Consider the following 18864-nt stretch of genomic DNA (forward strand, 5'->3'; position numbering starts at 1 on the left):
CCAGCCTCACAGGAGACTTCATTGGAGAGGATGCTCAAGTAACTCAGTGACAACTGCAAGGAACATTTGAAACTACACCAGGAAGAAAAAGAAATAGAAACTGTAAACAGCCCTGGCTGGCATAGCTCAGTGGATTGAGCACGGGTTGCGAACCAAAGTGTCACAGGTTCGATTCCCAGTCAGAGTATATGCCTGGGTTGCAGGCCATGACCCCCAGCAACCGCACATTGATGTTTCTCTCTCTCTCTCTCTCTCTCTCTCTCTCTCTCTCTCTCTCTCTCTCTCTCTCTCTTTCTCCCTCCCTTCCCTCTCTAAAAATAAATAAATAAAATCTTTAAAAAAAAGAAACTGTAAACAAGAACTAGGAAGAAATGAAGAATACAATATCTGAAATAAAAAATACACTTCAAGGAATTGCAAGCAGGCTGGATAAAGCAGAGGACTGAATTAGTGAGCTGGAAAACAAGGTATAAAGAAACACCCAGGTAGACCAGCTACAGAAAAAAAACATTAAAAAATATGAAGATAGCTTAAGAGAACTGCAAGACAACATGAAATAAAACAATATTTAAATCATAGGAATACAAGAAGGAGAAAAAAAACAGAACAAAGGATAGAAATCCTGTTTCAAAAAGTAATGATAGAAAACTTCCATATCCTAGAGAGGGGAAAAAGAAACACCCAAGTTTAGGAATCACAGAGTGTCCCAATGAAGATGAACCCAAACAGACCCACTCCAAGACACATCATAATTAAAATGCCAAGTTTAAATACAAAGACAAAATCTTAAGAGCAGGAAGGGAGAAACCAGAAGTAACATACATGGGAGCTCAGATAACCCTAGCAGCTGATTTCTGAACAGAAGCACTACAAGCCAGAAGGGAATGGCAAGAAATATTCCAAGTAATGAAAAGCAAAGGCCTGCAACCAAGTAACTCTATCCAGAAAGGCTCTCAATTAAAATGAAAGGCTGAATAAGGAATTTCTCAGACAAAAGAAGGCTGAAACAACATATCTCCACCAAACCAGCACTGCAAGATAGGCTGAAGGGACTGATTTAAGAAAAAGAGTGAGAGAGAGAGGAACACAGGTACAAAGGGAATAAAATAGCAATGAATAAGTACCTATCAATAATAAACTTAAATGTTAATGGATTAAACACCCCAAACAAAAGACATAGGGTAGCTGAATGAATAAGAGAGCATGACCCACACACATGCTGAGACCCACTTCAGAACAAAAGCCCTACACAGACTGAAAGTGAAGGGTTGGAAAAAAATACCCCAAGCAAATGGACAGAAAAAGTCAGGGTAGCAATATTTATATCAGACAAAATAAACTTCAAAACTAATGCCATAAAAAGAGACCCAAGTACTCTTCATAATACTCAAAGGAAGAATCCAGCAAGAAGACATAAACATTGTCAACATGTATGTACCCAACATAGGAGCGCCCAAACATATAAGGACAATCTTGGAGGACAACAAGAAATATATAGACAGCACCATGCTTATACCAGGGTATTTTAACACCCCAATGTCAAAAATGGATAGATCTTCCAAACAAAAAACCAACAATGATATTATGGCATTAAACAACAACCTAGGTCAATGGGACTTAACTGAATGTACACACACACACACACACACACACAGCATTTGATCCCAAAGAACAAAATACACATTCTTTGCAAATGTACATGGAACATTATGAAAGATAGATCACATGGAAGGACACAAAATAAACCTCAACAAACTCAAGAAAATTGAAATCATATCAAGCATTCTGTCAGACCAGAAGGGTCTGAAACTAGAAACCAACATCAAGGAAAAAACTCAAAAACATTCAAATTAATAGAGTTTGAATAGCATAGCATAGCATTAAACAATGAATGGGTTCATAATGAGATCAAGGAATAAATCAAAGTGTTTCTAGAAACAAATGAAAATGAACACACAAGAGTCTAAAACTTATGGGACACAGCAAAGGCAGCCTTGAGAGGGAAATTCATAGCAATATGACCTACCAAAAAGATAAAAATATTTCAAATAAAAAACTTAACCCTACATCTTCAAGAACTGGAGGAACGACAACAAACAAAGCACAGAGGGAGTAGAAGGAAGGAAAATAATCAATATCAGAGCACAATTAAGTGATATAGAGACTAAAACAGCAAGTCAAAGGATCGATAATTTCAGGAGCTGGTTCTTTGAAAAGATAAACAAAATCTACAAGCCTTTAACCAGCCTGATCAAGGAAAACAGAGAGAGGAAACAAATAAATAAAATAAGACATGAAAAAGGAGAAACTACAACTGATACTACAGAAATACAAAGGACTGTAATAAATTACTACAAACAAATATATGCCAAGATGATGAAGACCCCAGCACGCGCGGTCCATGTGTTGTGACTGCAACGAACAAATTCACATGGACTACAGAAATCCTGTGGAGGAAAAGGGATGGCATATCCACATTCTGAATGAGAGAGAGCCCCGACTTCTGCCTGGACAGGCTTTTGTTGCTTTTCTGGGCACATTACATGGAGGATGGTCCTCATTTACTATGCACAGGCATGCTTTGGGTTACCTTTTACAGAAAACAAAAGAGAGAATGTTGCTAATTACATCAAAGAAGAAGGATATTTGCAACTGCAAAGGGAAAAAGTGGTTGAACTGGTTACACTCGTCCTTGGGAGGTTTAGCATAGATTTTAGGAAGTTACTTTAAAGATATGCAATAAACATTTGCTGCCTCAATTCAAGGTGAGGAAGTTTTAGAAAAAGCAAGCCTCAAAGCAGACTAGGGATAATGCAGGCTTGGTTCCCCATGGGACAACCTATCCATGGGCATGATTCCTGTGTGCTGACCTCACCTCCCACTTGTTTTCTGAACTCAGGAGCTGGGCTACATTCCCCACTGCCACATGGAATGGTCCCCTATACACCATATCTATTAAGAATTTTTTAAAAGATTGTATTTATTAATTTTTAGAGAGGGGGAGTGAGGAGAATGAGAGAAACATCAATGTGTGCTTGTCTCTTGCACATCCCCTACTGGGGACCTGGCTTGCAACCCAGGCATGTGCCCTAACTGGGAATTGAACCAGTGACCCTTTGATTCACAAACCAGTGCTCAATCCACATGGGCCAGCATTCCCTACACCATGTGGAACACTCCCCTATACCAAGAAATTTGAAGGCCTGGATGAAATGGACAAATTTCTAGAAAAAATATAACTTCCAAAATTGAATGAAGAAGCAGAAAGCCTGACCGGAACAATGACAACAAGTGAAATTGAATCAGTAATCAAAAAATTCCCACCACACAAAACTTGGGCCATGCAATTTCACAGGAAAATTTTACAAAACATTTAAAGAAGAGCTAACCTCTATTCTTCTCAGACTATAACAAAAAATCCAAGAAGACGGATTCAACAATTTGTAGATTCAACATAATCTGTATTAAAACACCAATGATGTATTTCATAGACATAGAACAACTATTTCAAAAATTTATATGAAATCATAAACCAGCCCAAATAACCACAGAAAAAGTGGTAGACTCTTTTTATAAAGCCAGCATTATCCTTATCCCAAAACAAGATAAAGACACAAGAAAGGAAGAAAAAACTACAGGCCAATATCACTGATGAATATAGATACTAAAATCCTCAACAAAATATTGGCAAACTGCATCCAGCAATACATTACAAAGATCATGCACCATGATCAAGTGGAATTATCTCAGGGATGCAAAGATGGTACAATATTCACAAATAAAAAAAACATAATACATCTTATAAAAAAGGAAAATCAAAAGCCACATGATCACATCAATAGATGCAGAAAAAACTTTTGATAAGGTAATGTACCCAATCATGATAAAAACACTGAGCAAAAGGGGACAAGAGGGAGCATACCTCAGCATAATAAAGGCCATATATGAGAAATCTACAGCCAATACCATTTTCAATGGGCAAAAACTAAAAGCTTTCCCACTAAAATCAAGGACAAGACAGGATGTCCCCTTTTATCACTGCTATTCAATGTAATATGGAAACCCTAGCCATCGTCATAGAGAATAAAAAGAAATAAATGGCATCCAAACTGGAAAGGAGGAAGTAAAACTGTTATGCTTTACAGATGACATGATAGTGTACATAGAAATCCCTACAGATGCCACCAAAAAACTACTCAATCTAATGAGAAAATTTGGCAAAGAGGCAGGATACAAAGTCAACATTCAGAAATCAAAGGCACTTTAGTACACCAACAATGAAATATCAGAAACAGAAACCAGGAAAAAAAATCCCATTTGCTATAGCAACAAGAAAAATAAAGTACCTAGGAATAAACCTAACCAAGGAGGTAAAAGATCTGTACTCAGAAAACTACACAACACTGAAGAAAGGTATTAAGGAAGACACAAATTATGGAAGTATATATCATGTTCATAGATAGGAAGAATGAACATCATCAAAATGTCCGTACTAACCAAAGCAATTTGTAGATTCAACATAATCTGTATTAAAACACCAATGATGTATTTCATAGACATAGAACAACTATTTCAAAAATTTATATGAAATCATAAACCAGCCCAAATAACCACAGAAAAAATGGAGAAAGAAGAACTAAGTAGGGGGGATCACAATGCCTGGTATCAAACTATATTACAAAGCCACAGTAATCCAAACAGTCTGATATTGGCATAAGAACAGACACATAGATCAATGGAACAGAATAGAGACAAATAAACCCAAGTCTCTATGGTCAACCGATATTTGACAAATAGGGCAGAAGCATAAAATGCAGAAAAAAAAATAGCCTCTTCAACAAATGGTGTTGGGAGATATGGACAGCTACAAGCAAAAAAAAAAAATGAAACTCAACTATCAAATTACACCACACACAAAAATAAATTCAAGATGGATAAAACACCTAAATATAATTCTTGACACCATAAAAGTCCTAGAGGAGAACATAGGCAGGAAAATCTCAGATATTCTACACAACAATATTTTCACCAATATGTCTCCTAGAGCAAGGGACATAAAGGAAAGAATAAACAAATGGGACTTTATAAAAATGAAAAGCTTATGCACATCTAAAGGAAACATTAGCAAAATGAAAAGTCAACCAACCATATGGGAAAAATACATTTGAAAATGATACTTCAGACAAGGGTTTGATCTCCAAATATATAAAGAGCTCACATGACTCTACACCAGGAAGACAAACAACCCAATTAAAAAATGGGCAAGGGACCTGAATAGACAATTCTCCAAAGAGGACATACAGAGGTCCCAGAGACATATGAAAAGATGCTCACCACCACTAGTCATCAGAGAGATACAAACTAAAACCAAAATGAAATACCACTTCACACCAATCGGAATGGCCATCATAAACAAATCAAAAAACAGCAAGTGCTGGTGAGGTTGTGAAGGAAAAGGAACCCTAGTACACTGTTGATGGAAATGCAAACTGATGCAGCCACTGTAGAAAACAGTATGGAAGTTTCTCAAAAAACAAAACAAAACAAAACAAAACAAAACTAAAAATGGAACTTCCTTTTCACTTGGCAATTCCACTGCTGGGATTATACTCTAAGTATCCTGAAACACCAAATCAAAAGAACCTATGCACTTCAGTGTTCATAGCATGGCAATTTACAATAGCCAACTGATGGAAGCAACCTAAATGCCCATCAGTAAATGAGTGGATCAGAAATCTATGGTATATTTACATGATGAAATATTACACGGCAGAAAGAAAAAAGAAGCTCCTACCCTTTCTGACAGCATGGATTGATCTGGAGAGCATTATGCTAAGTGAAATAAACTAGTCAGTGAAAGACAAATACCATATCATCTCACCTATATGTGGAACCTAATGAACAAAACAAACAAACAAGCAAACTACAACCAGATACATTGAAATAAAGTACAAACTGACAGTAATCAGAGAGGGGGGGAAGGAGGATAACAGGGAAAAAAGAGGAAGGGATTTCAAGGGACGTATACATAGAACACATGGACAAAGCCAAAGGGGTATAGGCTGGAAGGTGGGAGGTAGGATGGGTAGGCCTGGTGGGGGTGGTCAAAAGAAAATGGAGACAACTCTACTGGAACAACAATAAAAAAGAAGTTAAAATATAAATTCATATCAGAAAGGTAACTTTGGTAGTATTATGAAGGATGAATAATGTATACAATCTTGACTGGAGAAGTGCTATAATACAGTAAAAAGTTATGAGGCCTGAACTAAGTGTCAGTGGGAAAAAAAGAATAAATTAGGGACTATACTGCAAAGTTATTTTAGAAAGTGGAGTTAACAGATTTTGATTATTGCTTAGATGTGGGTTTGTAAGTAAGAGAGAAACACTGAAAGACTTCCAGCTTCTAACTGGATTTGCCATTAGGGTACTTGTGTAATGCATAGAGATGAGTAAAACAAAAAGAAGACAAGTTTTTTTAGGGACATACTGAGTTGACATTCAGACCTGTTAAGTTTAAGTCGGCATGAGAAAATCGAGGCAAAGTTTTCTAATAGCAAGGTGGAAATATAGATTCACAGCTCAAGAGAGAGACAAAAATTTGTTACATGAATTTGAAGTCAAGGATGTCTAGACAGAAGTTAAAATTGTAGGAGAAATTATATTGCTCATGAAAAATGTGTGAAAAGAACACAAAGAGCAAGGTCTTGTGGGACATTAAAGTTCAAATAGCAGAAGGACTGAGGGGAGGAAACACTGACCTAGCCAATTCTGTGTGCCAGGGTCTTTACCACGCTCTGCCTTCAGTGAGATACAGTGGAAAGAAAAGGTGAATATTCAGAAGTTAGGAGATTATTGGTGGCCATACTTAGTGTAATAATATAGAAGGAAGTGATAATGCTGAGTTAGGAATCGAAGTAGATGCAGTCATTGGAGATTGTGTATATTTTCAAGAGCCATAGCAATAATAAGGCAGTACCTAGAAGTGAGTATAACAGGTCCAATATAGAAACCCTCATATTATATGAAACATGAAAATATGTTGTTGTATCACTGGTCACTTAAAGAAAACATTGTTATCCTCTTGACACCTGTCTGAACTTTATTGATTTGAACAATTTGATTAGCTTTAGTCTAATGAGTCAACATTATTTTCAGCTCATATTTTCTGGTTCTGTTGATTCATATTTATATTTTTGCTTGAGTTAATTGACCTATGGTTTTTACCGTTTGTTTTTAAGGTGTCTATTTTGTATTGTTTCACACAAGAGTGAAAACAATGGCATTTTGAACAGTCCAAAAATGTCAGCATTTCCTGTCCTGCTCCATAAGTGATCTCACAATGACCTGTCACTGCTACCTAATACCACTTGACTCAGTTCATGCTAAACCCATATTGTGAAATAAGGAAAAATATATTGGTTAGAATATTTTGTTAGTTGGGTTTATAAGTGTGACTTATGCTAAAATATCATGTAAATTTAAAGCATCTCATTTTCTCTGATCTTCATTCTTCTGTTTTCCCTCCCATTGCTCCCTTACTCTTCAAAATTACTAAAAATTTAATGACAGATTTTGTGCATTGCACAGCTATTTTGTGCTATCTGCTTCTCCCTTTTCTTTCCTACAGTGCTAGAGTAAACAAAGAAGATGGAAAGCAAATGATTTTACCCTCATTATTTTACTTTTGTTATTATCAAAAATACTCATCATCGTAGGGAAGAGTAGCTTGCTTTCTCACAAAATTCTAATATGCTGAATTATTCCAGATGATTAATCTCCCTAAAGCTTATATACCTACCCATATCACAATCTTATAAAGCTACTGTCTGTGTGTCCATGAATTTAAGGATAGGGTTTTGCAAAATAATAATTAGTGTGTTTTTCACATTTGACAAACAATGGCATTTATACATATTAAAATGTTGCTTTCATCTTTTAAGTCTTTATAATAATAATTAGTATTTTCTGAAGCATATTCTACATTTGCTAGCTTTAGAGAAATATAAAAATTTGTTAATTAACATTCAGCTACTAATGAAAATGTGAAAGTATTGAACTTACAAAAAGATCTAATGGTAATTATAAATTTTCAATAATATAATTCATATTTGTTGGTTTCCTAGAAGTAAACAAATTCATTGGAGCAACCAGTTAAAACTGCAGTGCTAAAATTTGGATGTAGTAAAAGAAAAATACTCAGTTGATCATTTGACATATTACATCATCCATCATAAGGAACATGTTATTTTTAGCCATTGTTTATAACACTTCAACATGAAGTGTTTTAAACTTTCTAATAATCTCAATAGTTGTTATTAACATACTATAATTTTATAAAACAATTTTTATTTACTTTGTTTTAAACCGTATGTTGTTTATACCATTTATTTCTTAATTTATTTTTAATTTCAGTTGACATACAATATTGTATTAGGATCAGATATATAACTAAGTCATTAGAAATTTATATAACTTATGAAGTGATTACACCAATAAGTCTAGTATCCACTTGTTTATACTGTTTAGAGTGGAGTACATGTTTCACAAAATCAAATAACTAGCAAGATGTCGCCATTACAAATATGTTGGTGTGCACACATTTCTGTTTTGAAATCTTACATACTTCTCTCAGTGGTGGTCCAAACCCAAATAGATTATATCATAGAAGACTTGTTTCATATTCTCTGTTCTATTTTAAAACTACCACATTATATTATCAGCCAACAAGTACATAAAAGTAATATATATAAAATCCAGACATTGTTAATATGACAAGAATGGTTTATGCAACATCAGTGTAATGTAACAGCCAAGGAGATTGAACTGGAATGCACTCATGTGAACAATGACAACTTCACTGTACTAGTCAGTGGGGACAGTAGATGCTACTGAGCAAGCATGTGTACTGTGTGGCCATAACATACAAAATGACTGAGTCAGTAGAGCAATGAATCTGCATCAAGTTTTGTGTTAAGCTTGAACATTCCTCTGGAAACTATTTGGATGATTTAGAAGGCTGTAGCTATGGACACCTGTGATTGGCAGCTTCATCATGACAATGTGCCAGTTCATGAATCCTGTCTCATGCAGTTTTTTTTGAGAAACATCAAATCACCCAGGTAGACTGTGGAGAAGGTGGTGATGGAGTAGGAAGGAGCAGATTCCACTTCCTCCTACTCACAGGGGAAAAAACCTAGCTGATCTATAGAGGAAAAGACCAAACAGCAATAATACCCCAGCATATGAGGGTAAGAGACTGAAAATTGTAGCGGACACTGAAAAGCCAGATGGTAAGAAGTGTACTTCAGGCCAATAAGGTCCCAGGGACCAGATGGGGAACCAGGGTGGCTGCAGCCCGGGCCTGTTACCCACCACAGGGCCTGCCAGTGTCCTTGGTAGAGAGCATATCAACTGTTTCCTCCGTCCTTGGCCAATCAAGGTTTCAATGGCACTGGGAGAGACCTGGTTGTTTGAAGTGGCAGAGATGGGATCACCTGCAGAGTCTGTGGATGACAGCTTGGGAGAGTTGAGAGTCGGGCAGTGATGAGCACTTCCTCAGATAGTCTGGCTGGAGAACTGGGTTGTACAGAGCCACAGCCTTGAGTGGGAGCAATTTCCCAAGAAGAAGAACTGTTTGGGGAATACTCCAGCATCAGCCCCTCGGGCCCCTCCCCAACCAGCAGGGCAGTGATCTGAGGTGGCAGGGAAGTTTTTGAGGAAGGCCTGCACACTTCCATACCATTAGGAAGAGTGCGCACCCAAGCCTGCGGCACTGAGACAGCCTGAACAAGCAAGCATGTGCTGCACCCCAGTCCACAGTAGTAACCCTGGGGGAAAGAGCACTTTCAGGAAGACCTGGGTCCAACGTCTAAGACTCTGGGGAGAGGTGTCAGACTAGCTCTGGGGAGAGTGGGTGCAAGTCTGGATGAGTGCAGAATGGGAAGGGAAAAAAGCCATAACAATCGCCCCTCAGCCAGCAAGACCAGAAAAACTGGTTTGTGGTTTGGCCAGTTTGAAATCAACAAGAGGTTTGTTTTACTTTTATATTTTTTAGAAATCTTATTTTTTACAATTTTTATTGTTTTATCTTTCAATACCTTCTTCCTCTATTTCCATCTTCCTTTCTTTACAATTTTATCTCTTCTTCTTCCCCTCTTCTACCTTTTTTCTTGAATACCCACAAGTGAGACAAAAAGGAAAGAAAAAAAAACACACAACAAAACCTGGAACTGTGAAAAGACCAGAGTTGGACCCAAAGAGGGGGCACCCAACAGTGGAGACAGTGGGACAAAATTCACTTTGTTATTACAGAGAACCTGCAAGTCATTGCATATTTGTATTATTTTTTCATTATTCCTACATCTTTTATTTTCATAGTTTTTTTTATACTCCTTCTTTCTGTATAGTCTTGGTTGCTTGGCTAGTTACATTGTATCATTTGACAGGTTTCCCCTGTTCTCTCTGACATGGTGTAGTGCTAATTTACTGACCTTCACATCACTTGTGTTCCTTTAGCACACTACTCAAGGTCCTATACTCCCTATTCTGGTTATTCATATCACATAGATTCTGTCATATGATTATTGCTCCAAAATTATTGTAAATAATAGCTGTTTCATACAATTGTAATACTTAATAACACTCCTCCCAGATCTTAGCTCACTTCTCACGTTCCTGAACTCTATTACTATAATGGTTAACTCTATTCTCTCACACACAACACCTATTTTGTATCCTTTACTCTCACCCTACCTCAAAATCTGACCTCCTACAATCTCACTGCTTTCTGGATACAACTCACAGCCCTTCCCTCCATAACAACAAGAGTCTTATCTACTTTCCATCCTTTCTAAATAGTGGTTAGTTGGGTGGAAGATCACAGTTAACAATATACATAACCAAAGGATCTCCTATATCTCCTCTACTGGCTGCTACTGTAAATATCATACAATACTCTCCTGCTGTCTTAAACCACTTTGCCTTACTACTCCAACTGATCACAAAATAGAGTAGGTGGAAGCTGTGAACACCTACATACCTGAAGGAGACTGCACCACTGAATCTCAGAGGTATTCTATGACAGAAGTTCACACCATAAACCGAGGGAGCCATAACATGTCAACTTAAGAAGCAGAAGCTAACAAGAAGAGTCTCACAAATAATGGGAAGACAAAGGAACAATCCCCAAATGAAGGGAAAGGAGGAAGCCTCAGAAAGAATGCTAAATGAAATAGAGGTAACTCAACTATCAGATATGGAGTTCAAAGCAATGAATATCAGGAAGTTCACTGAGCTCACAGTGAGCTAGAAGAAACTACAAGGAAGCTACAATGAACTCACTGCAAACTATACCACCATGAAAAAGGAAATAGAAACTATCAACAAGGGCCAAGAAGAAATGAAGAATACAATTTGTGAACTGAAGAACACAGTAGAAGAAATAAAAAGCAGGATTGATGAAATAGAAGATTGAATGAGCGAATTGGAGGAAAAAGTAGAAAAAAAAACAGCCAGAAAGAGCAAGAAAAGGAAAAGAGGCTCAGAAAGAATTAAGAGGGTTTAAGACAAATGCAAGAAAATATGAAATGTAATAATATCTGCATAATAGGAATACCAAAAGGAGAAGAAGAAGAGCAAGGAATAGGACACCTATTTGACAAAGTAATGATGGAAAACTTCCCTAATTTGATGAGAGAAAAAGGCACACAAATCCAGGAAACACAGAGAGTCCCAATCAAGAGGAACCCAAAGAGGCCCACCTCAAGACACATCATAACTGAAATGGAAAAATTACAGGAGAAAGAGAGAATCTTAAATGCAGCAAGGGAGAAACAAGAAGTAACATACAAGGGAGCCTCAATAAGGCTAGCAGCTGACTTCTCACTGGAAACGCTCCAAGACAGAAGATCATGGGAAGAAATATTCTAAGTTATGAGAACCAGAAGTCTGCAACCAAAGCTACTTTACCCAGCAAGGCTCTCAATCAAGATAAAAGCTCAAATAAGAAGCTTCCCAGACAAACCAAGTCTAAAAGAATACATGTCCACCAAACCAGCTCTGCAAGAGATGCTAAAGGTACTGCTATAAGGAAAGGAAGGAAAAGAGAGAGGGAGAAAGAGGAACACAGGAATGTAAATGACAATGAATAAGTACCTACCAATAAGAACATTAAATGCAAATGGATTAAATGCCCCAGTCAAAAGACATAGAATAGCTGAATGGATAAGAAAGCATGACCCAAACATATGCTGCCTACAAGAGACCCATCTCAGGATAAAAGACCGACACAGTCTGAAAGTGATGGGCTAGAAATAAATTCCCAAGCAAGCAGACAGGAAAAGAAAGCCAGGGTAGCAATACTCATATCAGACAAAATAGACTTCAAAAAAAGGGCCATAAAAAGAGACCCAGAAGGTCACTTCATAATACTCAAGGGAAGAATCCACCAAGAAGACATAAACATTGTAAATATGTATGCAACCAACATAGGATCACCCAAATATGTAAAGAATATCTTAGAGGACTTCAAGAAAGATATTGACAGCAACACAATTATAGTGGAGAATTTTAACACCCCACTGTCAAAAATGGACATATCTTCCAAACAAAATATCAACAAAGATATTGTGGCATTAGACAATGCCCTACATGAAATGAACTTAACTGATATATATATAGAGCCCTTCATCCCAAAGAAGCTAAATAAACATTCTTTTCATATGCACATGGAACATTTGCAAAGATAGACCACAAGACTGGACACAAAACAAACCTCAACAAATTCGAGAAAATTAAAATCATACCAAGGATTTTCTTGGATCACAAGGGACTGAAGCTACAAACCAGCCCCAAGAAAAAAGGCCAAAACACTTAAAATCATGGAGATTAAATAGCATGCCATTAAACAATGAATAGGACAAGAATGAAATTAGGGAAGAAATAAAAAGTTTTCTGGAAACAAATGAAAACAGACTCACAACAACCCAAAACTATGGGACACAGTGAGGGCAGTCCTGACAAGGAAGCTCATAGCAATAAAGGCCTACATGAAAAAGTTAGAAACTCCCCTGTCTGGCATAGCTAAGTGGATTGAGCTCGGGCTGGGAACCAAAGTGTCCCAGGTTCGATTCCCAGCTAGGGTACATGCCTGGGTTGCAGGCCATAAACCCCAGCAACCGCATATTGATGTTTCTCTCTCTCTCTCTCTCTCTCTCTCTCTCTCTCTCTCTCTCTCTCTCTCTCTCTCTCTCTCTCCCTCCCTTCCCTCTCTAAAAATAAATAAATAAAATCTTTTTAAAAAAAGTTAGAAACATTTCAAACAAACAACCTAACCCTACATCTACAAGAACTCGAGGAACAACAACAAAGACAGCCCACAGCAAGCAGAAGAAAGGAAATAACCAAGATCAGAGCAGAATTAAAGGACATAGAGATTAAAAGCACAATTCTAAGGATCAATGAATCCAGGAGCTGGTTCTCTGAAAAGATAAACATAATTGACAAGCCTTTAAGTAGGCTCATCAAGAAAAAAAGAGAGAAGACCCAAATAAACACAGTCAGAAATGAAAGAGGAGAGATTACATCTGATACCACAGAAATACAAAGCATTGTAAGAAATTACTAGGGAGAACTGTATGCCAAGAATTTTGAAAATCTAGATGAAATGGACAAATTTCTAGAAAAATATAATCTTCCAAAACTCAATGGAAAACAAGCAGAAAGCCTGAACAGACCAATAACAGCAAAAGAAATTGAAGCAGTAATCAAAAAACTCCCGACACACAAAAGCCCTGGACCAGGTGGTTTCACAAGAGAATTTTACAAAGCATTTAAGGAAGAGCTAACCCCTATCCTTCACAGACTATTCCAAAAAATCCAAAAAGATGGGAGACTCCCAAACTCCTTTTATGAGGCCAGCATCATCCTAATTCCAAAACCAGATAAAGACACAACAAAGAAAGAAAACTTCAGGCCAATATCACTGATGAACATAGACACTAAAATCGTCAAAAAATACTGGCAAACTGCATCAAACAATACATTAAAAAGATCATACACTATGACCAAGTGGGATTCATCCCAGGGATGCAAGGATGGTTCAATATTCGCAAATCAGTAAATGTAAAACATCACATAAACAAAAGGAAAGACAAAAATCACATGATCATATCAATAGATGCAGAAAAAAATTTGCTAAGGTACAGCACCTGTTAATGATAAAAACACTCAGTAAAGTGGGAATAGAAGGAGCATTCCTCAACATAATAAAGGCCATATATGAGAGACCTACAGCCAACATCATATTCAATGGGCAAAAACTGAAATCTTTTCCACTAAGATCAGGAACAAGACAAGGCTGTCCACTTTCACCACTTCTATTCAATATAGTACTAGAAATTTTAGCCACAGAGATCAGACAAGAAAAATAAATGAAAGGCATCCATATCAGAAAGGTGGAAACAAAACTGCCACTGTTTGCAGGATCACCTGATAGTGTACATAGAAAATCCTATAGACTCCACCAAAAAACTGCTTGACCTAATAAACGAATTTGGCAAAACAGTGGGATGCAGAGTCAATATCCAGAAATCAAAGGCATTTTTGTACACCAGTGATGAAACAGCAGAAGCAGAAATCAGAGAAAAAAATCCCATTTGAAATAGCATAAAGAAAAATAAAATACCTAGGAATAAACCTAACCAAAGAGGTAAAAGACCTGTGTTTAGAAAACTACATAACACTCAGGAAAGAAATCAAGGAAGACACAAACAAATGGAAACATATACCGTGTTCATGGATTGGAAGAATTAATATAATCAAAATGTACATACTACCCAAAGCGATTTACACATTCAATGCAATTCCTATTAAAGTACCAATGGCTTACTTAGCAGACATAGAAAAAAAAATTCATAAATTTATATGGAATCATAAACAACCCCAAAGAGCGGCTGCAATTTTGAGAAAGAAGAGCAAAGTAGGAGGGATCACAATACCTGACACTAAACTATACTACAAGGCCCCTGTAATCAAAACAGCCTGGCACTGGCATAAAAACAGGCACATGGATCAATGGAACAGAACAGAGAGCCCACAAATAAACCCAAGTGTCTATGGTCAATTAATATTTGACAAAGGAGGCAGCAACATAAAATGGAGTAAAAATAGCCTCTTCAGCAAATGGTGTTGGGAGACCTGGACAGCTATGTGCAAAAAAATGAAACTCGAGCACCAACTTACACCTTATACAAAAATAAATTCAAGGTGATAAAAGAGTTAAATATGAAACATGACACCATTAAAGTCCTAGAGGAGAACATAGGTAGGAAAATCTCAGATATTTCATGCAGAAATTTTTTTACTGATATGTCCCCTAGAGCAAGGGACATAAAGGAAAGAATAAACAAATGGACATCATCAAAACAAAAAGCTTCTGCATGGCTAAAGAAAATAGTATCAAAATAAAAAGAGGACCAACTCTATGGGAAAACATATTTGCCAATGAAACCTCAGACAAGGGTTTAATCTCGAAAATATATAATGAACTTACACAACTCCACTCTAAAAGAAGCAACCCAATTAAACAATGGGCAATGGACTTGAACAGACACTTCTCCAATGAGGACATACAGAAAATCCAAAGACACATGAAATGATGTTCAATATTGTTAGCTATCAGAGAGATGAAAATTAAAACCACAGTGAGATGCCACTTCACACCAGTCAGAATGGCCATCATAAACAAAGCAACAAACAACAAGTGTTGGAGAGGTTGTAAAGAAAAGGGGACCCTAGTGTACTGTTGGTGGGACCGCAGACTGGTACAACCACTATGGAAAGCAGTATGGAACTTCCTCAGGAAACTAAAAATGGATTTGCCTTTTGACCCAGAAATTACACTGCTGGCACTATATCCTAAGAACACTAAAACACCAATCCAAAAGAACCTATGCATCCCAATGTTCATAGCAGCACAATTTACAATAGCCAAGTGTTGGAAGCAACCTATATGCTTATCAGTAAATGAATGGATCAAAAATCTATGGTACATTTACACAATGGAATTCTATGCAGCAGAAAGAAAGAAGGAGCTCCTACCCTTTGCAACAGCTTGGATGGAGCTGGAAAGCATTATGCTAAGGGAAATAAGCCAGGCAGTGAAAGACAAATGCCATATGATCTCACCTTCAACAGGAACCTAAACAACTAAACAAAGAAACAAGCAAAATATTACAAAAGACACTGAAATAGAGGACAGGCTGACAGTGACCACAGGGGAGAGAAGAGGGAATTTCAGGGGACAATGGGAAGGGTTTACAGGAACAAATTTAAAGGACGCATGGACTAAAACTAGGGGGAGGGTGGTAATGGAGGGAAGTGGGGAGGGTTGCGTGGGTGGGCTGCATTGAGAGTAAAAGGGAGAAAACTGTACTTGAACAATGATTAAAAAAAGAAAGCACTCTTTGGATGAATGCTATATTGGTAGTTATGAACTTTTAACAAAGCAGTCAATAAAAATGGAAGACACAGGGAAACACAATTAGAGATAGAGTATCACAAAGTGAGATAAAACATCATTCAGACTCCCATAGAGTATAATTCTAGCACCTATAAGTGACAAGAATTTAAAGCAACTATTGGTATTATGCAAAGGGCACATGGAGGAATTAATAGGGGTGGGAACACAGATTTTGTTTTTACAAGCAACATACATTGCAGGGAGAATTCATGTCAGCAAGTATAATCTTTTAACATGAAGAGCAATGGTATACCTAGTAGCTGTTGCCATTTACCTCTCAAAGAAACATACTTAGGAAGGTTTTTAAAATAAACCTTACCCAAACCCTACTATAATGTTGAAAATACCATTAGAAACAAATTGGCTGCTTGGGGATTGCAACCACCTCTTAGAAACAGTAAAAGATTCTGGAATCTCGAACATTGATATCAATGAACTTTTGATCTCAAAGTACTATGGGGAAACCCAACAGCTACTTTCAAATTTTATTTACCATGCCATAACTAAACAGAAGAAATGGAATTTTTAGAATATCAAAAGGCCTTTGGTTCTACAGATTGTATAATTTGTAGTTGATGTAGACTCCAGCCAGTGGGGTGCTTGTGCTGTGGCTGTAACGAACAAATTCACATGGACTATAGAATTCCTGTGGAGAAAAAGGGATCACATGGCCGCTCCCTGAGTGAGAAAGGGCCCCAACCCCTGCCTGGACAGGCTTTTATTGCTTTTCTGGGTACATTACATGGAGGATGGTCCTCATTTATTATGCACAGGTTCACTTTGGGTGGTTACCTTTTACAGATAACAAAGGAGAGGAAGTTGCTAATTACTACGAAGAAAAAGGATATTTGCAAATGCAAAGGGAAAAGTGGTTAAACTGGTTACACTCTATGCCTGGGAGGTTTAGCACAGATTTTAGGATGTTATTTTAAAGATATGCCGTAAACATTTGCTGCCTCAATTCAGGGTGAGGGAGTTTTAGCAAAAAGTGAGCCTCAAAGCAGCATAGGTACAATGCAGGCCTGATTCCCCATGGAAAAACTGATCTGTGGGCTTGGTTCCTGTGTGCTGACTCATTCCCCATCAGTTTTCCAAATCAGGGACTGGGCTACATTTACCACTGCCACATGAAATGGTTCCTTATAGGTAGTTGACAATTTTTTTAAGTGAAGGTGGCCCTGGTTGGTGTGGCTCAGTTGATTGAGTGTTGACCTGTGAACCAAAGGGTCACTGGTTCAATTCCCTGTCTAGGGAACATGCCTGGGTTGAGGGCCAGGTTCCCAGTCAGGGGCACAAGAGAGGCAACCACATGTTGATGTTTCTCTCTTCCTTCCTCCCCTCTCTAAGAATAAATAAATTCAATTTTTAATAAAAATTTAAAAATGAAGGTGTTTTCATACCAGAGGCTATAAAAACAGAAGAGGGGTGAAATCTATATGAATTTTTTTTATTTTGGTTAAAAAACATGCAACATGAGATTTGCCCTATTAACAAATGTTTAGGTGTATAGTACAGTCTTGTTAGCTACAAACACAATGTTGTACAGCAAATCTTTAGAATTTTTTAATTTTGCATAACTGAAGCTATATACTCATTGAACTCCCTTCCCTATAACCCCTGATGACCACCATTCTACTTTATGTTTCTGAGTCTGACTCCTCTGTTTTCCTGTTTAATTAAACTTATTGAGGTGATATAGGTTAATAAGATCACATAGATTTCAAGTGTATGTTTCTATGATTCATGATCTGTATGTTGCATTGTGTGCACACCACCTAAAGTCAAATCATCTGTTGTCACCATATATGCAGCCCAAGTCTGACTACTTTAAACTGATAAGAAAAGATACTACACTTGATATTAGCCAAAAAGCAGAGAAGTGATACAACCCTGACTACTTTAGATACCTCATGTAAGTAGAATGATACAGTACTCATCCTTCTCTGACTGACTTACTGCACTTAGCGTAATATTCTTAAGGTTCATTCATATTGTCATGCATGATGGGATTTCCTTCTTTTAATATAAATTTAATTCTACACTGAAACATTTCCATTCAACACCTGTAAGAACTAATCATGTTTTTAGTTATTAAATTTTATCATTTTCTATTCAACATTAAAATAGCAGTCACCCCTCACTAAAAGGGTTAAGATAAGTAGACAATTTTGTAAGTTCTTAACTAATTAGAGAGACCATCAAAATGTGTGATTCTCTTGTAGAAATTTAATAAATGTAACAATCTGGCAATTAAGAGAATACACATTTTTTATAAAATTCATCTGCTTTTGATTGGATAACAAAAATGTGCATGACTTTTTGGATTTTCAGCCAATGACTAT

The 18864-nt window shown here is 37.1% G+C and overlaps 1 pseudogene; it reads right to left on the reverse strand.

The window, feature by feature from the left end:
* Positions 1–18281: 18281 nt before the first annotated feature.
* LOC123805249 lies at positions 18282–18406 on the reverse strand (annotated as a pseudogene).
* Positions 18407–18864: the final 458 nt, after the last annotated feature.

Source organism: Phyllostomus hastatus, unplaced genomic scaffold (assembly GCF_019186645.2).
Source record: "Phyllostomus hastatus isolate PE091 unplaced genomic scaffold, TTU_PhHast_1.1 phas_scaffold_28, whole genome shotgun sequence".
Lineage (NCBI taxonomy): Eukaryota > Metazoa > Chordata > Mammalia > Chiroptera > Phyllostomidae > Phyllostomus > Phyllostomus hastatus.